Raw genomic sequence first — 26,123 nt, forward strand, 5'->3', positions numbered from 1 at the left:
ACACCATAAACCTATATTGTACACTATCAACCTATATTTTGCCGCTTTTTTAAAGTTTCAAAAGTATGGCTGGTGTGCTGAAAATGCTTTCCAAATTAACCTGCGTATTATATAAGAATTATTTCTGACTAACTGCAGTGGTGAATAATGTTTTCATGACACTGTAGAAAACTGTAACATACAAACCCAAATGTGTCTATTCAAGGACTTTAAAAGCTGTAACTGTTACTTATGGTATCAACACATGTTCAGCTTCTGTACTTTGCAAATTCATACAAAGCACAAAATCATTAAAAGTGACTAAGTTGCTGAAAACATGCTGTAAAGGCGATGTTTAAGACAACCGTAACTGCTATTAAATACAAATTACAATTAAAGTGACACTCTGGTCTACTATAGTCTCATAAGGTAGAAATATCGTGTTTTATGCTCCTTCAAATTAAACTTGGTATCTTTCATAAGAACCATTGTTTTCGACATTTATTCATTCTTTTTGGAATATTAAAACAATATTAATAATTGTGGTAAATCTTCTTTGGGAGTAATAGTGCATCTTTAATATATTAAGTGAGGTTTTTTTTCAATGGCATGAATAGGTAATATTTAGATGAAGTGAAGTAATATCTTAATGATTAAGATTAGGCAAAGTGAACATAACGAACAAGCCCTTCTTAATCATTAAGATGTTACTTCACATCATCTCACTGACTCAGAATACAACCTAAATGGTTGACACATAAAGTGTGTATAGGATGAGTGGCAGTAGGTGGACCTAGACATCCTCAAAAGTTGAAATTTTCTATGATAAAGTGTTGAAAATGTACTTTGTGATTGCCTATCTTCAATAATGCAATGTCTTAAAATGAAGGTTTGTATTCTAACAAAGAATAAATATATAATCATGATGACATTTGCTGGATTTCCAGAAGGCAACTGTGTGCTAAATTACAAAATACTTTTGCACAAATTCACCAGAAGCATGTGCAATAACGTGACAATCACTGCCACATGTTTCCCCAAGTGATGGGTGGTGTTCTAAAACATTTTCCTCAAAGAAAATGAATTGCATCCAGGGGTTATTTTCTGGAAAAAAATGAAATCTGTCAGAGATCTGCAGAGCATGCCCAGAGATATTAGGAGAGGATTGCACAAAGTTTATTAAATTTCGAGATGGATGATTTTGTTTGTGTTACTTGCTATTGAATTTGTCTGACATTTGGGAGATGTAAACTGTGACTCACGGAACAAAATGAATCTGGTTTTCTTTGCTTCGGTGCCTGGATGGAGCTTCAGGGGGAACATTTGCATGACTGGGTGGTATAATTCATAAAATATCTTAAAGCTGCACTCTCCCAAATTGACAGCTCTGACCTTTTTAAAAAAAAAAATTCTTATAATCAGCTGATTTTGGCATTAGTGCCTTTAGTTCAGTCATTTAAGATAAGTCACAATAGAACAGATCTCAATTGTTTTGTAACCTGCTAGAATTTCTTTCTTTTTTTGAGCTTTAGTTACAATTTTAGCCATAAACGTAAATATGAAAACGGTGATCTGCTATTTTGTCAACAGTATGGTTATATCACTGTTACCAGACATTTATGCAAATAAATGGCTCTTTCCAAAACAAAATAAGAAAAAAATGGGTAAAAAAAATCAATCTGCGAGAGTGTAGCTTTTGGTCATTTTGTAACTTAATTGATTCCCTTGCATTTTCAAAGTCAACTGAAAAGAAAAGTATGATTGTTTTTGTAAGAAAAGTATGTTTTTTTAATGTAGTCAACAAAGTTTTTAAAAAAATACTGCATTATTATATCATGGTTTGACCAGTGCGGAACTAATTAAGTATATTAGGAAATAGGCTGAATTTGTAGAAAATGTCCCCTCATCCAAGCTTTAGTGCAGGATGAAGGGCATTATTGGAATTAAGCCGGAGGCTGAGCATGTATACATAGCATTTTATTCTGTACGTTTCAACCAGACCGCTCTTTAAAAAGACGTTTTAAATAACCCGCCTTATCACTGCGCATGCGCATATCCACAACCGGAAGACAAGACCATGCCGTGTCACTTTTTATTTTGGCGTGGACCAGACCGGTCGCATAGAAGAAAGAAGTGTCATGGACGTCCTAGAGTTGGATGACAGCGTAAGTATGTCTTCGGACCATACAGATAAGTCGTTCAGTGGATTTTCTTCTTTGGAAGATAACCAGAACCATTCTTCGGATGGTTCTGTCTCTGAAATAATGACAACAAAGCCGAAAAAGGTTGTTAAATCTGTTGTTGTTCCAATAAAGTCAAAGACTTTGGTTAAAACAAGTAAGACTAAGAAACCGCTGAATAAAAAACCAAAGAAGTCTTCGGACAAGGGTCACTCTTAAAAGAATTAGTTTTAGTTGCATCTCCAAAGGGATGGGTATATGATAACCAATGAAGGGCGGGTGCATACATGCTCAGCCTCCGGCTTAATTCCAATAATGCCCTTCATCCTGCACTAAAGCTTGGATGAGGGGACATTATTTTCATTAAGCCTTCGGCTTTCACATGTATACATAGCATCTTCAAAGGCGACTAAAACTATAATCAACAAAGAAAACAAAAAACACCTTTCAATATTTATAAAGTAAATAATGCATTACTGAATGAAATATCCTGCTTCCTTAAACATTGTCTATAATAAAATTTTCTGAAATTCTTATCAGATTTCCAATTAGCAGTTTTCAAAATAGGCTTCAATGAACAACCTCTATTAAATGCAGCAGAAGTAGCTGCACCTCTAAATGAATGTGCCTTGAACACTGCTGTGTCTATTCCTGCTAAACTTAAAGTCAATTTCAACCATCTAGCTATGGTACTAGTAGTAACCTTCTTAAACGTTACATAAGAAATAAAGAGGGAATTTGACAATCTCACTTTCTTAGTGGCTTCAATATAGTCAAGTAATGTATGCATAGCACATAAAGATTCATTTCTGAAATGTTCAATCCTAACTGAAAATGAATCACCATGAGCAGTAGTCTTCAAAATATCTGAAATCATAAACACTATAGCATCCTTTTCCACAATCATATTATTCAAACACAATGATATTAAAGTCTGAGCTCTAGGAGCTATCGCAAGAGACACTAAAGCAACAGTCTTAAAAGTTAGAATTTTCAATGAAAGATCAGAGTTCTTGCCCAAAGACTCCAAAAATCTTAACACAATTGACACATCCCACATAGCAATATATCGAGGTTTCGGAGGTTTACTAATGAAAACGCTTCTCATAAATCTTGGAATAAAATCTGTATTTTTACACCAAGAATTCCCAAAAAATGGTAAAGTACATAACAACATAGCCTTGTGTGTATTAATAACAGAGTAAGATTTACCACTCTTATGCAAATAAAATAAATATGTCAAGACAACCGTTTCAGACGTCTGAAAGGCACTGCTACACCTGATATCGTTCCAAATACCCCAGTGCCTCCAGGCATGTTGGTATTGCTTCCTAGTACCTGTTGACCATGACTTGATGATGAAATCAGCAAGTTCTCCCGAAAGACCTCGACCTTGGAGTGCTTCCCTGATACTGTTGCTGCGATGAGTCGAAGCTTCCTCCCTAAAGGATGTTCCTCTCTGTTGTGGGCTAATGTCAATAGGTCCCGGTGTCTTGGTAGCCTAACAGGAAAAGAACACATGTTTTCTAATATCATGGTAAACCAAGATTGCGCACACCAAAATGGAAATATTATGATACATTCATCAACCTTATCTTGTATGATCTTGTTTATCACTTTCCCAACAATATTAAAAGGGGGAAAAACATATGGTGACATATTTTGCCACGAGACACTGAAAGCATCAGTAAAGCTAGCGCCAGGTTCTGGAAACCACGAAACAAACTTGTTTACTCTCTTGTTTAATCGAGAGGCAAATAAATTAATGTCAGGTCTGAAAAAATGCAAACATATCCTTTCAAATATGTCCATTTTTAGCATCCACTCAGTTGATGAGGAAAAATTTCTTGAATAATAATCTGCGGTATTACTTTTACCAGGTATATGAGTAGCTGACAAATGAATATTCCTTTCTATGCACCACATCCAAATGCTCTTTGCTAAAACATCCATATCAGAGGAAGCCATACCCCCAAATTCAGATATATAAGAAACTGCTGTTGTATTGTCAGACTGAATTTCTATATGCGTATTGTTTACGTCATAATACAATGCTTGTAATGCATAAAATATTGCCAACAATTCCAAGTAATTTATCGCTTCAGATGTCCATCTACCATTTGTATGCATTTCACTTGATAAATCAATACCTCCATAACCCAGAAACGATGCATCGGTTCTACAAATCACATGTACGGGCATGGGTCTTATCAATTTCCCATGTTTGGTTTCTACATTATTGTGCCACCACTTTAGTTCCAAGATACTAGAATCCGACAACTGAACCTTTTTATCAAAATCCATTGATCCTTCTAACCCTTTAATCTTGTTTCGTTCAAGATCCCTAAAGTGTAATTTTGCCTCAAACACAGCATAAAAGGCATTGACTATTAGACCAATAAAAGAGGCCAAATCTCGAATGACAACAACCCCTTCTGATAATAATATTTTGGCCTTTAACAAAATCTTTTGAATCTTTCGTTCAGTCAAATATACTTTAAATTCTACTGAATCCAGGATAAAACCAAAAAAGAGGATTTGTTGGCATGGTTTCAGAACAGACTTTTCTCTATTTAACACAAACCCCAAGGATTCTAACGTGTCTGTTATAATTTCTGTATTTCTAGAGCAGATTAACTTATCTTGGTTCATATTTAACGAATCATCTATGTAATAGGAACATCGGACACTCTGTTTCCTGAACCAGGCATAAATAGGCTTCAAAATCTTAGTGAACAGGAATGGCGCAATAGCCAAACCAAACGGTAAACAAATAAACTTGTATAATTGACCATTCCAAGAAAATTTCAGATACTTAGTGGAATCCTCATGAATAGGCACTGAAAAATAGGCTTCTGAAAGATCCATTTTAGTGAAAAAATCATTTCTTTGCACTAAATCCAAAACAACATTAAATGTCTCCTGTTTGAAATGATTATAACAAACAAATTTGTTTAGAAATCTAAGATTAATGACAGGTCTAAATTTGTTGTTTGGTTTTGGAACAATGAATAGAGTTGATATAAACTCTTCTGATTCATGAACGGTTTCAACAATTGCACCTTTCTCTAACAAAGAATTTACCTCATCATTAACAATTTCCCATTTATCCCCATCAAAAGGTATCTCATTTGGGACTTTTCCTTGATATGGTTGTTTGACAAAATCAATTTTATAGCCCGAAACAGCATTAATAATCCAAGGATCATTAGTGTAATTTTTCCATTGATCAACATACAATTTTAGTTTACCTACCGAACTCTCTATTGATCGTTTGGGGCTGTGACCGTAGCATTTCGGGAGTGCGGCCTAGACCTCGAACCCCTCCAAGAGCCAGCGCCTCTTGGTCTGTACTGCTCATATGGCTGGTACCTTGGCTGATAATAGCTTCCATAACCACCACGCCTTTGCTGGAATCTGCCACGACCACGAGCAAAGGTACCACGCTGTGGGTATGAATCCTTCCCAATAGAAGACAAAGTTTCACAACTTTTTATCTCTTTATCAATATGGTCACCAAACAATTTCTTCGTAACTTCTGTTGACAGATTACATAGACCAGCATATTTTTTCTTCAAGGAAGGCCTAATCATGTACCTCCTTCTCATAGAAAGATTGTATTGTGTCTGGCCAAGTATAGTCAAAGTGTCTGACAAAACACCCTTAGACTCAGTGCTTAAACTCTGATCCTTTAAAAGGTTTACCAATTTCAAAACTGATCCAATGCCAGCAGCCACCAAATTTTGAATATCCACCATCAACTTATCATTTAAATGTCCCCCTTTATTCATAATCTTCCAGATTTCCTGATTAACTGTAGGTGGCGTTGCTAAATCACAGTTGGATGGAACTTTGTATTTAGTCACCACACCATCCATTTCACATTGCTTAGTACTAGCAACATTCACAAGTTTAGCTAATGGTTCACTTACTGGCTCGCCCATCTCTGGGGCTTTTAGCTTTGGCATTGTCCACCCAAATTCCGAGGAAACTTGGTTATTGTTACTGTCTGTATCAAACATACTCGTAAAATCTGGAGGAGGCAACACATTTTCTTCAGCTAGTTCAGTATCTGAAATGTCGTTAGCATCAATCTGAATTTGCATCCTGGGATAATCTTGTGGGGAAAATTGTTCAAAATCATTAAATGACGAACTGTCTATCCCTAACAAACCCCGAAGGGACTCAATATTTTCGGGAGTAAGTTTCGAAATATCAATTCCATTATTGTCCGAAGACTGCTTATCCGAATTTTTATTCTTGTCCGAAGACACTTTTTTCTTGTCCGAAGACTTCTTTGGTTTTTTATTCAGCGGTTTCTTAGTCTTACTTGTTTTAACCAAAGTCTTTGACTTTATTGGAACAACAACAGATTTAACAACCTTTTTCGGCTTTGTTGTCATTATTTCAGAGACAGAACCATCCGAAGAATGGTTCTGGTTATCTTCCAAAGAAGAAAATCCACTGAACGACTTATCTGTATGGTCCGAAGACATACTTACGCTGTCATCCAACTCTAGGACGTCCATGACACTTCTTTCTTCTATGCGACCGGTCTGGTCCACGCCAAAATAAAAAGTGACACGGCATGGTCTTGTCTTCCGGTTGTGGATATGCGCATGCGCAGTGATAAGGCGGGTTATTTAAAACGTCTTTTTAAAGAGCGGTCTGGTTGAAACGTACAGAATAATATGCTATGTATACATGTGAAAGCCGAAGGCTTAATGAAAATAATGGCAGGGAACATTTAATAAATGTGATACTGACCTAGTCTGTTAACATTTTAAAACAGATAAACATGCAAAATTGATGCCAGACTGCTAATAGTGTTTATGAAGATGTATGAATTGCTCATATTGATAATTCCGAACCTTTATACTTCCATTGATCCTTCGACAATACCTTTAAAATTGTTTTGTGATTACTCTTATTTATAACCCTGATATATTTGCAGTGATCCTAGTCTTACCCTAATATATTTGATTACTCCTAGTCTTCACACTGATGTATTTGATTACTCCTACTCCTAGCCTGATAAATTTTGAAGGGGGTATATTGGAGTCACCCTGTGGTCGGTCTGTCGGTTTGTCGGTTTGTCTGTCGGTCCGTTGCAATTTACCTTGTCCTGAGCATAACTTAAAAACTACTAGATGGAATTGGATTAAACTTCATACAATGGTAGAGCATAATAAGAGGAAGTGCAGTATACAATAACCATAACTCTATTCTTGCTTATTACTGAGTAATTGCCCTTTGTTACTTTTTTTTTGTCTGGAGTATAACTTGAAAAGTACTGGATAGAATTCATTGGAACTTCATACAATGGTAAAGCACAATGAGAGGAAGTGCAGTGTTCAAGAAACATAACTCTACTTTAGCTAATTACTGAGTTATTGCCCTTTATTTGTTTTTTTTGCTGTCAATTTTTTTCCAGACATTAACTTGCAAACTACTAGATGAAATTTATTGAAACTTCATACAATTGAAACTTCATACAATGGTAAAGCACAATGAGAGGAAACGCAGTGCACAAGAACCATAACTCTATTTTAGCTAATTACAGAGTTATGGCTTTTAATACTTTTTTCTTGTCCGAAGCATACCTTGAAAACTATTGGATGGATTTAATAAAGCTTCATACAGTGATAGATCATAATGAGAGGAAATGCAGTGTACAGGAACCGTGATTCTATTTCAGCTAATTACAGAGTTATTGCCCTTTGTTACTTTTTTCTTGTCCGGAGCATAACTTGAAAACTATTGGATTGAATTCAATAAAGCTTCATACAGTGATAGATCATAATGAGAGGAAGTGCAGTGTACAGGAACTGCAATTCTATTTCAGCCAATTACAGAGTTACTGCCCTTTGTTACATTTTCTTGTCCAGAGCATAACTTGAAAACTATTGGATGGAATTTAATAAAACTTCATACAGTAATAGATCATAATGAGAGGAAGTGCAGTGTACAGGAACCCCAATTCTATTTTAGTCAATTACAGAGTTATTGCCCTTTGTTACTTTTTTCTTGTCCGGATCATTACTTTGAAACCTATTGGATGGAATTTAATAAAGCTTCATACAGTGATAGATCATAATATGAGGAAGTGTAGTGTACAGGAACCGCAATTCTATTTCAGCTAATTACAGAGTAACTGCCCTTTGTTACATTTTCTTGTCCGGAGCATAACTTGATAACTATTGGATGGAATTTAATAAAACCTCATACAGTGATAGATCATAATGAAAGGAAATGCAGTGTACAGGAACCGCAATTCTAGTTCAGCCAATTACAGAGTTATTGCCCTTTGTTACTTTTTTCTTGTCTGGAGCATAACTTGAAAACTATTGGATGGAATTTAATAAAGCTTCATACAGTGATAGATCATAATGAGAGGAAGTGCAGTGTACAGGAATTGCAATTCTATTTCAGCTAATTACAGAGTTACTGCCCTTTGTTACATTTTCATGTCCAGAGCATAACTTGAAAACTATTGGATGGAATTTAATAAAACTTCATACAGTGATAGATCATAATGAGAGGAAGTGCAGTGTACAGGAACCCCAATTCTATTTTAGCCAATTACAGAGTTATTGCCCTTTGTTACTTTTTTCTTGTCTGGAGCATAACTTGAAAACTATTGGATGGAATTTAATAAAACTTCATACAGTGATAGATCATAATGAGAGGAAGTGCAGTGTACAGGAACCCCAATTCTATTTTAGCCAATTACAGAGTTATTGCCCTTTGTTACTTTTTTCTTGTCTGGAGCATAACTTGAAAACTATTGGATGGAATTTAATAAAGCTTCATACAGCGATAGATCATAATGAGAGGTAGTGCAGTGTACAGGAACCGCAATTATATTTCAGCTTATTACAGAGTTATGGCCCTTTGTTACATTTTCTTGTCCAGAGCATAACTTGAAAACTATTGGATGGAATTTAATAAAACTTCATACAGTGATAGATCATAATGAGAGGAAGTGCAGTGTACAGGAACCCCAATTCTATTTCAGCCAATTACAGAGTTATTGCCCTTTGTTACTTTTTTCTTGTCTGGAGCATAACTTGAAAAAAAGTAACTTAACTCATTTATAAATGGTCATAGGCAATTGTATATTATGTGCTTTAGAACATCAAATATATCAGTATTAACATCTCAGTATTAGCATCACTGATATTGTTTAAAGCCTTTTTTCTAACTTTTAAAAAACATAATAAAAAAAATGAATAACTGGAGATAGTCCATAAAATAAAGTTGTCATTTATAGGTTGGCTTTCCAAATAGTTGACTGCGGCCTTCAGGGGTAAATATCACTTTCAGTGATAGCTCTAGTTGATTATGTCTAGTCTTCACCCTGATATATTTCATTACTCCTAGTCTTCAACCTGAAATATTTCATTACTTTTAATCCTTACCCTGATATATCTTATAACTCCTATAATTCTTCATCCTGATATATTTCATTGCTCCTAGTCCTAACCCTGCTTTTTATGATATCTCCTTGTCTTAAACCTGATATATTTGATAACCCCTAGTCTTTACCCTGATATATTTGATTACTCCTAGTCCTACTCCTGATATATTTGATGATTCCTATCATACCCTGATATATTTGATTACTCATAGTCTTTACCCTGATACATTTGATTAATCCTAGTCCTAAACCTGATATATTTGATTACCCCTAGTCTTTAACCTGATATATTTGATTACTCCTAGTCCTTCCCTGATATATTTGATTACTCCTAGACTTTACCCCGATATATTTGATTATAGTCCTACCCCTGTTATATTTGATTACTCCTAGTCCTTACCCTGGTATATTTGATTACCCTAGTCCTAACCCTGGTATATTTGATTACCCTAGTCCTAACCCTGGTATATTTGATTACCCTAGTCCTTACCCTTGTATATTTGATTACCCTAGTCCTTACCCTGGTATATTTGATTACCCTAGTCCTTACCCTGGTATATTTGATTACCCTAGTCCTAACCCTGGTAAATTTGATTACCCTTGTCCTAACCCTGGTATATTTGATTACCCTAGTCCTTACCCTGGTATATTTGATTACCCTAGTCCTAACCCTGGTATATTTGATTACCCTAGTCCTTACCCTTGTATATTTGATTACCCTAGTCCTTACCCTGGTATATTTGATTACCCTAGTCCCTACCCTGGTATATTTGATTACCCTAGTCCTTACCCTGGTATATTTGATTACCCTAGTCTTTACCCTGGTATATTTGATTACCCTAGTCCTTACCCTTGTATATTTGATTACCCTAGTCCTTACCCTGGTATATTTGATTACCCTAGTCCTTACCCTGGTATATTTGATTACCCTAGTCCTTACCCTGGTATATTTGATTACCCTAGTCCTACCCCTGTTATATTTGATTACCCTAGTCCTTACCCTGGTATATTTGATTACCCTAGTCCTAACCCTGGTATATTTGATTACCCTAGTCCTAACCCTGGTATATTTGATTACCCTAGTCCTTACCCTTGTATATTTGATTACTCCTAGTCCTTACACTGGTATATTTGATTACCCTAGTCCTTACCCTTGTATATTTGATTACTCCTAGTCCTTACCCTTGTATATTTGATTACTGTAAGTTCTAACCCAGGTATATTTGATTTCTGTAAGTTCTAACCCTAGTATATTTGATTACCCTAGTCTTTACCCTGGTATATTTGATTACCCTAGTCCTTACCCTTGTATATTTGATTACCCTAGTCCTTACCCTTGTATATTTGATTACCCTAGTCCTTACCCTGGTATATTTGATTACTCCTAGTCCTTACCCTGGTATATTTGATTACCCTAGTCCTTACCCTGGTATATTTGATTACCCTAGTCCTTACCCTGGTATATTTGATTACCCTAGTCCTTACCCTTGTATATTTGATTACCCTAGTCCTTAACCTGGTATATTTGATTACCCTAGTCCTTACCCTGGTATATTTGATTACCCTAGTCCTTACCCTGGTATATTTGATTACCCTAGTCCTTACCCTTGTATATTTGATTACTGTAAGTTCTAACCCAGGTATATTTGATTTCTGTAAGTTCTAACCCTAGTATATTTGATTACCCTAGTCCTAACCCTGGTAAATTTGATTACCCTAGTCCTTACCCTGGTATATTTGATTACCCTAGTCCTTACCCTGGTATATTTGATTACCCTAGTCCCTACCCTGGTATATTTGATTACCCTAGTCCTTACCCTTGTATATTTGATTACCCTAGTCTTTACCCTGGTATATTTGATTACCCTAGTCCTTACCCTGGTATATTTGATTACCCTAGTCCTTACCCTAGTATATTTGATTACCCTAGTCCTTACCCTTGTATATTTGATTACCCTAGTCCTTACCCTGGTATATTTGATTACCCTAGTCCCTACCCTGGTATATTTGATTACCCTAGTCCTTACCCTTGTATATTTGATTACCCTAGTCCTTACCCTTGTATATTTGATTACCCTAGTCCTTACCCTGGTATATTTGATTACCCTAGTCCCTACCCTGGTATATTTGATTACCCTAGTCCTTACCCTTGTATATTTGATTACCCTAGTCCTTACCCTGGTATATTTGATTACCCTAGTCCTTACCCTGGTATATTTGATTACCCTAGTCCTTACCCTGGTATATTTGATTACCCTAGTCCTAACCCTGGTATATTTGATTACCCTAGTCCTTACCCTGGTATATTTGATTACCCTAGTCCTTACCCTGGTATATTTGATTACCCTAGTCCTTACCCTGGTATATTTGATTACCCTAGTCCTTACCCTGGTATATTTGATTACTCATAGTCCTTACCCTGGTATATTTGATTACCCTAGTCCTTACCCTGGTATATTTGATTACCCTAGTCCTTACCCTGGTATATTTGATTACCCTAGTCCTTACCCTTGTATATTTGATTACCCTAGTCCTTACCCTGGTATATTTGATTACCCTAGTCCTTACCCTGGTATATTTGATTACCCTAGTCCTTACCCTGGTATATTTGATTACCCTAGTCCTTACCCTGGTATATTTGATTACTCCTAGTCCTTACCCTTGTATATTTGATTACCCTAGTCCTTACCCTGGTATATTTGATTACTCCTAGTCCTTACCCTTGTATATTTGATTACCCTAGTCCTTACCCTGGTATATTTGATTACTCCTAGTCCTTACCCTGGTATATTTGATTACCCTAGTCCTTACCCTGGTATATTTGATTACCCTAGTCCTTACCCTGGTATATTTGATTACCCTAGTCCTTACCCTGGTATATTTGATTACCCTAGTCCTTACCCTGGTATATTTGATTACCCTAGTCCTAACCCTGGAATATTTGATTACCCTAGTCCTTACCCTGGTATATTTGATTACCCTAGTCCTTACCCTGGTATATTTGATTACCCTAGTCCTTACCCTGGTATATTTGATTACCCTAGTCCTTACCCTGGTATATTTGATTACCCTAGTCCTTACCCTGGTATATTTGATTACCCTAGTCCTTACCCTGGTATATTTGATTACCCTAGTCCTTACCCTGGTATATTTGATTACCCTAGTCCTTACCCTGGTATATTTGATTACCCTAGTCCTTACCCTGGTATATTTGATTACCCTAGTCCTTACCCTGGTATATTTGATTACCCTAGTCCTTACCCTGGTATATTTGATTACCCTAGTCCTTACCCTGGTATATTTGATTACCCTAGTCCTTACCCTGGTATATTTGATTACCCTAGTCCTTACCCTGGTATATTTGATTACCCTAGTCCTTACCCTAGTATATTTGATTACCCTAGTCCTTACCCTGGTATATTTGATTACCCTAGTCCTTACCCTGGTATATTTGATTACCCTAGTCCTTACCCTGGTATATTTGATTACCCTAGTCCTTACCCTGGTATATTTGATTACCCTAGTCCTTACCCTAGTATATTTGATTACCCTAGTCTTTACCCTGGTATATTTGATTACCCTAGTCCTTACCCTAGTATATTTGATTACCCTAGTCCTTACCCTGGTATATTTGATTACCCTAGTCTTTACCCTGGTATATTTGATTACCCTAGTCCTTACCCTAGTATATTTGATTACCCTAGTCTTTACCCTGGTATATTTGATTACCCTAGTCCTTACCCTAGTATATTTGATTACCCTAGTCCTTACCCTGGTATATTTGATTACCCTAGTCCTTACCCTGGTATATTTGATTACCCTAGTCCTTACCCTGGTATATTTGATTACCCTAGTCCTTACCCTAGTATATTTGATTACCCTAGTCTTTACCCTGGTATATTTGATTACCCTAGTCCTTACCCTAGTATATTTGATTACCCTAGTCCTTACCCTGGTATATTTGATTACCCTAGTCTTTACCCTGGTATATTTGATTACCCTAGTCCTTACCCTAGTATATTTGATTACCCTAGTCCTTACCCTGGTATATTTGATTACCCTAGTCCTTACCCTAGTATATTTGATTACCCTAGTCCTTACCCTGGTATATTTGATTACCCTAGTCCTTACCCTGGTATATTTGATTACCCTAGTCCTTACCCTGGTATATTTGATTACCCTAGTCCTTACCCTTGTATATTTGATTACTGTAAGTTCTAACCCAGGTATATTTGATTACCCTAGTCCTAACCCTGGTAAATTTGATTACCCTAGTCCTTACCCTGGTATATTTGATTACCCTAGTCCTAACCCTGGTATATTTGATTACTGTAAGTTCTAACCCTGGTATATTTGATTACCCTAGTTCTTACCCTGGTATATTTGATTACCCTATTCCTTACACTGATATATTTGATGACTCTTAGTTCTAACCCTGGTATATTTGAACACTCCTAGTTCTAACCCTGGTATGTTTGATTACTCCTATTCCTAATGCTGATATATATTTCCTTACTCCAAATACTAAGCTTGATATTTTTTATTACTCCTAGTCCTAACCTTGATCTATTTTATTTCTCCTAGTTCTAACCTTTATATATTTGATAACTCCTAGTTCCTGCCCTGATAAATTTGATTACTTCTTACACTAATATTTTTCATTACTTCTAGTCCTAATCCTGATATATTTTAATACTCCTAGTCCTAAAACCTGATACTTTTGATTTATCCTACTCCTAACCCTAATTGTTTGTATTAACCATTTTTCCTAACCCATACTTCTTCTGTTTATCATAAGTCTTAAACCTAATATATTGACATTAATTGTAATCTGCCTCCCTTAAATATTTGCAGTGATCATAGTCCTTAAGTATGCCCTCAAACAGCAGGTTTGTCCCCAAACTGCAGTTTTGTTAAATTATGGGCATGTGTGCAAAAATGCAGTATGTTAATGCACAACATTACTACCTCAGGGTGTCGTAAATGGTATTGGATCGGAAATTACATTGGCATTCAATGGAATAAATTTGTTTTTTAAGACCCAATTGCTTATGTGTGGTTTAGAAGATGTAATGGGATTTCTTCCTGCAAGACAAATTTATCATTGTGAATTTTTCTCCTTTCAAAAATAGTTTCTTCCTGTGATAATTCAATACATAATGTAAGCACCAAATTTGTAGACACAAAATCTTAACAGTTTTTTTTATGCTCCCACAAGAATGGGGTAGGGGTCATTTAGATTTCCCTTGTTTGTTCATTTGTCATTTTGTCCTTGATTCTGTCCGTGATTCTGTATATGATTCTGTATATGATTCTGTATATGATTCTGTCCGTAAGTATATATAATGCAAACTTGTGTCTCTCAAAATTTCAAATATATCCTAGAATGTTGTTGGGTTGATGAAGTTGTGCACCTGCAGGGTGGGGTTTTGTTTCTCGCTGTACTTATTAAAACTAGAGTAATGGCCCTTGAATTAGCAAAAATGGGCATTTTTTAGACTTGTGTTGCTCAATACTCCAAACATATAATTATGACAGAGAGTTATGAAAGTTAAAGGGAATGTTGTTTGGGTGACTATGTTGTGCACCTGGGGTTTCGTTTACAACTACACGTAGAAAAACAAGAATTGTTGCCCTTGAATTAACAAAATTTGGCATATTAACCTGTGTCTCTCGGAACTCATTTTTTTTATCCCCCGCCTTGAAAAGGCGAGGGGATATAGTAATGTGTGTGTGTGTCCGTCCGGCCCACATTCATTTCTTTGCATCTCCTCTTACATTTCTCATGAGATTTCTACCAAACTTTCACAGATTGATGATCATAAAGTGAAGAAGCGCATATTGTCGGGCTTTCCCGATTCGACCATTTTTGAAAGAGTTATTGCTCTTTGCTTATTTTACATTTTAAATTGGTTTCTTCGCAACTCCTCTTACATTTTTCATGCGATTTCTACCAAACTTTCACAGCTTGATGATCATAAAGTGAAGCAGCCCATATTGTCGGGCTTTCCTGATTTGACCATTTTTGAAAGAGTTATTGCCCTTTGCTTATTTTACATTTAAAATTGGTTTCTTTGCAACTGCTCTTATGTTTTTCATGTGATTTCTACCAAACTTTTACAGATTGATGATCATAAAGTGAAGCAGCGCATATTGTCGGGCTTATCTGATTTGACCATTTTTAAAAGAGATATTGCCCTTTGCTTATTTTGCATTTAAAATTGGTTTCTTCACAACTCCTCTTACTTTTTTCATGCGATTTCTACCAAACTTTCACAGATTGATTATCATAATGTGAAGCAGCGCATATTGTCGGGCTTTCCCGATTCGACTATTTTTAAAAGAGTTATTGCCCTTTGCTTATTTTACATTTAAAATTGTTTTTTTCGCAACTGCTCTTACGTTTTTCATGCGATTTCTACCAAACTTTCACAGATCAATGATCATTAAGTGAAGCAGGGCATATTGTCGGGTTTTACTGATTTGACCATTTTTGAAAGAGTTATTGCCCTTTGCTTATTTTACATTTAAAATTGGTTTCTTCGCAACTGCTCTTACGTTTTTCATGCGATTTCTACCAAACTTTCACAAATTGATGATCATAAAGTGCTGCAGCGCATATTGTCGGGCTTTCCCGATTCGACCATTTTTTAAAGAGTTATTGCCTTTGCTTATTTCACATTTAAAATTGGTTTCTTCGCAACTCCTTACGATTTTCATGCGATTTCTACCAAACTTTCACAGATTTATGATCATAGAGTGAAGCAACGCATATTGTCTGGCTTTTGCGATTTGACCATTTTTGAAAGAGTTATTGCCCTTTGCTTATTTTACATTTAAAATTGGTTTCTTTGCAACTTCTCTTACGTTTTTTATGCGATTTCTACCAAACTTTCACAGATTAATGACCATATAGTGACGCAGCGCATATTATCGGGCTTTCCTGCTTTGACCATTTTTGAAAGAGTTATAGCCATTTATTTTTAAAATTTGAAATTGGTTTCTTTGCAACTCCTCTTACGTTTTTCATACGATTTCTGCCAAACTTTCACAGATTGATGACTATATAGTGACGCAGTGCATATTGTTAGGCTTTTGCGATTCGGCCATTTTTGAAAGAGTTATTGTCCTCTTTTTTTTACATTTAAAATTGGTTTCTTCGCAACTGCTCTTATGTTTTTCATGCAATTTCTTCGAAACTTTCACAGATTGATGATCATAAAGTGAAGCAGCGCATATTGTCGGGCTTTCCTGATTTGACCATTTTTGAAAGAGTTATTGCCCTTTGCTTATTTTACATTTAAAATTGGTTTCTTCCCAACTCCTCTTACGTTTATGACTATAAAGTGATGCAGCGCATATTGTCAGGCTTTTGCAATTTGACCTTTTTTGAAAGAGTTATTGCCCTTTCTAAATTTTACGCATTTCTTATGTTCCTGAGAAACTACCCTTACCATTGATTGGCTTTCGTTACCAAAAATGCCCCATGAGGCGGGGGATATAGCTGTCTGTGACCGCTCTTGTTCAAACCAGGAAATCTGTTTGTTTTGATGTTATAATAGTTATATTAATTTTGTTGTTCATTATTTTTTTAAAATGAGATTGAAGCATTTATGTGAGACACAGTTAATTTTTCCAAAAATCTCCTGGGTCTCCTGAAATGTTTACTAAAAAAATTCTCAAAATGGAAAGGCTGAGCCTCTCTGCAATTTTTGCTGTTGGCGCTCTGTTTAAATGCTATTGCTCACTAAGAGAGTAAAAATTATCAACATTCAAACATACTTTCTCCTGAAATTGAAAGTGTTGTATTTAATTTAGGTTTCTTAATTTCTGGTGACACAGAAATTAAGCGCCATAATAGTTCATTGCCCGACATCTAGCTAATTTGCATACAGATCCTAATAAGATAATACATACAAGGATCTTCAATCTTACACTGGCGTGCTGTGAACCATTTCCAGGAAAAAACTTGGAAGAATTTATTATCTGTTCAGAATTAACAATGAGCAGTCACCAAGGAGAAATGGTCAGGTCACAAAGTTTTTCTTGATTTTATCGGATTAGCTTGGCAATATTCTGGTGTTTCACTTCTTATCATCTTTTCTGGACCAAGATAAATTGTACCAATTTCCATATAACAGCCTATTTAGAGTTCCTGAAAACTCTATAACACCTCCTAGTGATAACAGAACAGGAAAAAATTCTTGATTGGATTCTATTGGTATGGCGTTATCTGAGGACTTATTTTTTCGGAGCTTCAGATAATAAGTGTTTATGCATAATTATATATGTTGACAGAAAGTGAAATAAGAATTCATTTCCAAGTGTGCAAAAACTCGCACAATACAATGTATGATCATTTTACATAATTTGATGAAGCAACATTTTGTTAAGTGTTCTTACATAACTAACAAGTTTTACAAATCATGTTTTTTTTTAAGTAACTCTCTCATCGAGGAGCATTTTGACCCAATCATTCTGGAATTGATCGAGGAGCATTTTGACCCAATCTTTCTGGAATCGATGGAGGAGCATTTTGGCAGAATCATTCTGGAATCAATCAAGGAGCATTTTGACCCAATCATTCTGGAATCGATGGAGGAGCATTTTGACCCAATCATTCTGGAATCAATCAAGGAGCATTTTGACCCAATCATTCTGGAATTGATGAAGGAGCATTTTGATCCAATCATTCTGGAATCGATGGAGGAGCATTTTGACCCAATCATTCTGGAATTGATCGAGGAACATTTTGAACCAATCAGTCTGGAATCGATCGAGGAGCATTTTGGCAGAATCATTCTAGAATCGATCGAGGAGCATTTTGAACCAATCATTCTGGAATCGATCGAGGAGCATTTTTGCGCAATCGTGCTGGAATCAATCAAGAAGCATTTTGACGCAATCATGGGGTAATGAATAAAAGGGCCATTTGGCGCAATCATGTTGGAATCGATCGAGGAGCATTTCGACGCAATCATGGGGTTATGAATTAAAGGGCCATTTGGCGGAATCATGTGGGAATAGATAAGGCCATATCTGGGAGCATTGTCACGCAATTATGTGGTAAAGGGTTAACATACAACATAAAGGGTTTTCATGTTTCATCTGTTAACCCACATACAATTAAAAACTTGTGCCTCACCTATTTCTTGCCCACTCAATTTGTATCCTTTGTTTTTCATATACTCATTCTGAGGCTGCATTTTATGTGTTTTAAAGGGAGACAAGTGTAACTGTCTGAATTATACATGGAGTTAGGACAGTTATGCATTGCCCTTACATGATATTCATTCTCTTGACCATTCCTTGGAACCTTCCCCGAAGAGGCGATAATTTGTCCTATTGAATAAAGGTTTATATGTTTGTCACCAGGAGTTGTACAAATGTCTTTGTGTTAACGCCACAACAAACTATTGCTTTTATGTTATTTGGTAAAGTAGCCTATCAACAATCAATAAAATTAACAATGAAATTAGTGATTATATACATTATTGACAATAATATTGAACATGGGTATGTCATATTGAAGAACAGATCAGAATATTGATAAATTCAGTGAGAGCAAATATTTATTGTCAACTTGCCAACATTATTAAAATTCTTCAACTATAGATTTGTTTTCTGAGTACAAATGGTTCCAAATATCGGTTAAAATGATTGCAGATCTGGTTGCAAAAAAAAAAATATTGTCAATTTTATTGAGTCAAAAATGTTGTAACTATATAATATTGATCATAGATAGGCAGCTTATATCTTAAGACAAACTAATTATATGAATTAATATGTCATAAGGTCTGAGGGAATTTAGAATAAAGTTACAAAAACAATGATTTAAAGGAAGTTCTATTACAAAAGTTAATAAAAGACAATATGTAATCTGATAATAATATGTTAGACAACATTGATTGATCCAGACTCTCCAATAAAATAATGTTTGCTCTATAAATAACCCTTCTTCAGTGGGAACCAAATGCTTCATTACTTATTACGTAACCTCATAATCATGGTATTATCGATAGTATGGGTGATAATTATTTGTGAATTATTTCAACTACTCACATTATTTTGTCCTTGGAGTCTTATATCATTTTCAAAATTTCTGAGATTGTGAGTGTTTTATTGAATGTCATCGATGTATATATCTTTGTTGTAACAAGCAATAATGTGTTAAATTGTAATAAACAATTGGCATATTCAAAACCATACAAAATACAAACAATATATGTATGGTTTTAATGCATTAATTTAGGGCTTGAGGTCGTCCCAAGGAAAGACTTAGCCATTTCAATATGAAATAATGCATTCAAATGCATTTTTTCCGAAATTTCTTACAGATTGACATAAAAAAGTAAGCATTTTGCAAGTTGAAAGGACTGACAGTTCACATTTCATAAATGAGATATCGAAAATAATTTCTACATGTGAAACACGTACAAAATGCTTGTTTAAATGATAAACATTATCAAAAGTTCAAATATTAGAGCTAACTGTTCATACTTTTTTGAAAATGTGACAAAAAATGCCCTATTTTGCCAAAAAATGTTAAGTCACACTTATGGAAATTGCATCATCTTAAGTTTGGGTTTACAAAATTATGTTTAAATGACTGTTTCCGCCACTTGCTGTTTCCCAAATTGTTATTTGTTCATAAAATTGAGCAAAAACACTCAGTTTGAACAAACTTTGAAAACAAAATTTTGCTGATAAAAAATCTGTCCCTATAATTACATTTCTGTATTGCGGTGAAAAGTAGAACAGTCACTTCTGCAGGAAATTCCAGAAATTATTGCAGTGCAAATTTGATGGCATAGAAAACCATTCATCAGAATGCTTGAGGCTTCCTGCGAAGCCATTAGATTGTTAAAGCAAATTGTTGCAAGAACGTTGCAGAAAGCTATGGAAAATAATTGCCATATTTATCAGATTTTTTTTCAGGAATAATTTGCAATCCAGCTGAAGTTTTCCAAATTAATTGCACAGGGTTTGGTAATCGGAGGAAAAACTGTATGATTTGTCAGGCTAGAATTGCATGCTGCAGGGATTTCGGAAAGATTGCACCGAGGGATATTAAATTTTAGGACAAGATGAATGGCATTAAGATCTCTTTTTGTTGAGCTTTACTGCGTTTGGAATGGATTAGAACCTAAGACTTCTCTGTTTAAACGGAACAGTGCAAAACAAAGTATGCGATTTTCTCTGTGGGAAGATATAAATGACTGTAATAACATTGAAACGTTGCAGAAATATTGAAATTAAATCAATAAAATAATTAACAACATATAACCAATATACAACAGCTCAATATTTATTTATTTGAATTTTTTATTTTAGAAATACAGAAGAACAAAAATGTGATGATAAAATATAACATTTGTGTTTCAATGTACTATGATATACCTGTAGGGATGCATGCAATCATACCCGAGTACATAGTAGGGGATGGGCGTTGATTAGAGACAATTGCTATTACCTGAGATGAAAATCAGTCATCATTATAATATTTGGACATCAAGATATAAAAGTAAAGCAAGATCATAATTATATAAAACAGGAAATCAGACAACTTGTTGTTTGAAAGGTATGTTTTTTTACAAAAGAATGCGGGGTGGGCGATTATAGGAGGCAATGTTTTTGCACGATTTTGCCAAAAAAATGGTCGTTTACAGGCTGAAAACTGGGGGAGGGTCAATATAAGGAGGATGGGCGATTAATGTAATAGTTAGATGACATGAAGTGAATTCTTTATGATTAAGAATGGGCAGAGTGAGCGTAGCGTAGCGAACGAGTCCTTTACCATTTAGAAATCACTCCAAGTCATCTAACTGACTTAGAAAACAACCTCATTGACTGATACATTATCGATGCAAAATCTGATGCAGGGATTGTGTATCGGATGATTGGCAGTATGCGGACTTTTAAACATGCACGAATGTTGAAATTCTTAATGATTAAGTCAACTACTTAATTGTTGCCTATCTGCAATTTCATTGGCTGAAAAAGTAGGTTGTATTCTAAAGAATAGTAAGGGTATATTTATATAGCAATTTAAGGCCAATAACTCTGGCTTAAATAATTGTCAAGATGCATGTTTGTTCTGCTGTTATAAATTTGCTCTTAAGTGCCTTGATTGTTGCAGTTCTGACTTCGAGCACAATCTGTAAAAGATCCTAGGCTCAGTTTCAAAAAAGATAGTATAAGGCTTAATTTTAAATTAAATTTAGGCTTAAGATAGTAAATTTCCAGGTGAATAAATATTAACACTGTTTTTATCACAAACTGCGTTATAATAAAAATATCGAAAGAAATAAACAATCTATAGATTTTTTTTTAAAGCACATCTATTTCAGATTCTGCCCATATATTTATGGGTGTCCTTGAGCACTTTTAAGCAGTGCAAGGTTTTTGACTTAATTATACACATGTTACTATAAATAGTAACATTTTACTATAGTAATTCGTTCCCACACTAATGATTATTGTCTTCGCCCGTGAGTTTATCATGGCACGATTATGGCATAATTGCCTGACGAAGACAAAAACGTGCACACTGACGTCATTTTCACGAAAATAAAATGGCCGCCGTATACTCGGTAGGCACACATTTAAACATTAATAAAAGCTTTAAAGGGATTAAAATGGAACTATCGGTGCAATAATAGTGAAATTAGTTTTACCAATAATGACACCTTCCATGTTTCAGTAACGAGTACTACCCGAAACCGTACCGGATGTTTACATTCAGAAAAGGTCATAAAGCAGTTAGACAAGGAAATGTTTTGTTGAAACGTTTTGTTTTACTAAAAATATTCACTGAGAGATGTTAATTATTTCAGCGAAATGGCTAGGGTCATTTAAGCCGAGATTCTTTTGAAACTGCTCCTAGGCTTGATCGACCCTAGCTGTGCTCACCTATTGAAATGAACACCACTATCAGTTGATGTTAAACAGGAAATATTTGAAGAATGGAAAAATTGCAGGCTTATTCTAAAAACACGTATGAAAAGGTTTGCTATTTTGATTTCCACTCACTTGTTTTTTTCCGCAGCTAATGCCATTCAAAACCATTTTGTTATATCCCGTTTTAAAGATTTTCAGACTACATGCTAATTATTTGATTTATATTCATTATTTCACAAAATCATGTTTTTAAATCCATTTGAAATCATTGACAAATGACAAAACATATGTATTATACAGGATAATACATGGTTCACCATGGCTTTTGGTTGATAATTGCCCTGGTGAGAATAATTGCCCTCGGGCAATTATTCCTTCCACTTGCACAATTATCAACCAAACGCCATGGTCAGCCATGTATTATTCTATAAACAATTTCGATAAGTTATTGAAATGGGCCCCTTGTGTTAAAGATTGCAAGGTTTTGAAAGTTTCTTGGGTGATTGTCTCAAGGTATCCTTGCACTGTTCTATACTGAGACTATTTCTAATTTCTAGGCAAGATGAACCCATAAAAATGTGACACTGGATAAGGATTTTATGGTGTTCTCTGAGATATTTTCTTGTAAAATGATGATCAGCTGCATGTGTATATGTCATAAATTCTCCGAAAGATTCCGAGCAAGGAAATTGCCATGGGCTTTGGTCATAAAATTCTTAGATATATGTGAATGTTGATTTATCAGAGTTCACCATTCCGGATTGATCTGGTTGTTAGACATCCTTGAAGTGTTCGGTATTCTTGTAAACCTACAGGATTACATTGGCTTAATGATGCTTACAAGTGCAATACTAATTTAAAAGTCTTTACTAAGTATGGGTTTCACTAAGGCTTCACCTCTTGTTAATACCGCAATCGCCAAGAACAGTTATACAGCTTTCAGGGGCCAATCAAGGAATTGACAAAAGAGGGAGGCGGTGGGGGAGCCTCACTTCGGGGGAACAACCTTTTGACACTCACCGCTGCCTTTGAACCCTTTGAGGGTGGTTTGGGGGTACACTCGCTTGAATCTAAAATGGTGCATTTTGAGCATATCTTATAACTTATTTTTCTCCGATATTGACATAAAAAGTTAAAACTTGGACAATCGGGTGTGTGTGTGTGGGGAGGGGGGGGGGAAGACCCCATGTTGTGCTAACAGCACATTGGATGCTATTATTTTGTTATAAGTTCAGACAGTGCTATGGATGTGAAACTTTTCAAATGGTAGAGCACTAGTACTGTTGTATGTCAGTTGTTGTGTGTCAACTCTGCATCATGGTTTTTATCTTTGTGCCGTACAGGATCATTATAAATAACTAAGCTGGTATTTGGCTGCGTTGTCTTAATAATGGACAAGGGACCCGGATGTTCCGATTAGGTTTCTATCTTTTATATTCTTATTTACGTGCCATACAATATGGCAGTAAGCTGGTCTATGGCACTCGGAGAGGCTTTACTTGTCCCTATAGTTCCTATTTTGTTATCATCTGTTAGTCATTTAAATGCAAGGGAAATTTGCTACATTTAGACAGTGTCATTTAAATGCAAGGAAATGTGGTACATTTAGACAGTGTCATTTAAATGCAAGGGAAATCTGCTACATTTAGACAGGGTTGTTAAAATGCAAGGAAATTTGCTACATTTAGACAGTGTCATTTAAATGCAAGGAAATGTGGTACATTTAGACAGTGTCATTTAAATGCAAGGGAAATCTGCTACATTTAGACAGGGTTGTTAAAATGCAAGGAAATTTGCTACATTTAGACAGTGTCATTTAAATGCAAGGAAATGTGGTACATTTAGACAGTGTCATTTAAATGCAAGGGAAATCTGCTACATTTAGACAGGGTTGTTAAAATGCAAGGAAATTTGCTACATTTAGACAGTGTCATTTAAATGCAAGGAAATGTGGTACATTTAGACAGTGTCATTTAAATGCAAGGGAAATCTGCTACATTTAGACAGGGTTGTTAAAAAGCAAGGAAATTTGCTACATTTAGACAGTGTCATTTAAATGCAAGGAAATTTGCTACATTTAGACTGAGTGTCATTTAAATGCAAGGAAATCTGCTACATTTAGACAGGGTTGTTAAAATGCAAGGAAATTTGCTACATTTAGACAGTGTCATTTAAATGCAAGGAAATGTGGTACATTTAGACAGTGTCATTTAAATGCAAGGAAATGTGGTACATTTAGACAGTGTCATTTAAATGCAAGGAAATGTGGTACATTTAGACAGTGTCATTTAAATGCAAGGAAATGTGGTACATTTAGATATTCATTCAAATGCCCTATGTTTAGATAGTCATTGAAATGCAAGGAATTCAAAAGTTCTACATTTAGTAAATCAAATGACAATTGTGCTATAGTTATAAGATAGTTATTTAAATGCATGGAAAAGAACTGAACTTTTTTTGTGAAATTGCAAGAGTAAACATGAGTATTGAAACATATATTACCCTTGGTCAGGTGGTGTGGCTTTAATTCGATAGTTAAAGCGGTAATTTGTAATTATCAGATATTACTCTTTCCCAAAGGTATTTGAAAAAATGGTGCTCACAGGAAGGTATTTGATTGGTATTTGTAAATGCGATGAAATACCAAATGATGCAGATAGTGATTTTTTTTCAATTAATAATTCATCACATTAAACTCATTTTTTCTGCCTGACCATATTATTTCAGGGCAAGTTGGATATTTATCCTTCACCATTATTGCCACAATTAAATGCATTGACTGCATATTCATACTCCATTCCATTAAATATAATGATGAAGCTTATTTTGTTATTTATCATGTAGAAATTTTAGTATTGTCATTGTTTATTTCATATTGTTTTACCAAAGTAAAGTTCAGAGTGTTTTCTTGCACATGGCAGTCTTTCCTACATTACTGTCATTGCCTGACTTTGTTTTATCATATAAACAATAATTCTGATCGTCCAATTCACATTTATCCGTACTTCGTAACTCTCTATGCGCTAACGAATATTTTTTTTCTCTGAAATGGAAAAAAATAGTTAGGGTCGGCGCATTTTTATAGGTAGGGTCGGGTTACCCGAAACATACATATTTTTTTTTTAGGCCTTATCACTCAAACAATTATGAATGTTAATAGAAAATAGCAGGTGAATCATGCTGGAATGCATATCTTGTTTGCAGGGTGTCCTTTTTGGAATAATGAAACAACTATCAAGGGTCTAAGAACATGAAAATGTATAAAGGATAATTGCTTCGGTACAAGGTCGTAATATATTTCACCGAGTGAGCACCGAGAATTAAATTTCACAAATGGTGTAGCCATGCCACGAGTGAAGTATTCACTTTTAGTGTTTATGAGGTGAAATACATTGCTATCTTACACTAAAACAAACAACTTTAGTTTTTATCATCATTTATAAAAATTAGAGTAAAAAGTAATTTTATTACACTTTTTTTAGAAAAACGCGCCAATTTAAATGCACACATAACATCATTTTGGATATGATGTCTGTAAAAGTATGTCCAATCCCTGTGCATGATAATGTTTGATTTGGAATTGAAAGCGGGCTATAATTTCAAAACAGTGAAAAATGTCATTTGATGTTTTCAAAGTTTGAAAC

This window comes from Mya arenaria, chromosome 11 (assembly GCF_026914265.1).
Source record: "Mya arenaria isolate MELC-2E11 chromosome 11, ASM2691426v1".
In the NCBI taxonomy this organism is placed as follows: Eukaryota; Metazoa; Mollusca; class Bivalvia; order Myida; family Myidae; genus Mya; species Mya arenaria.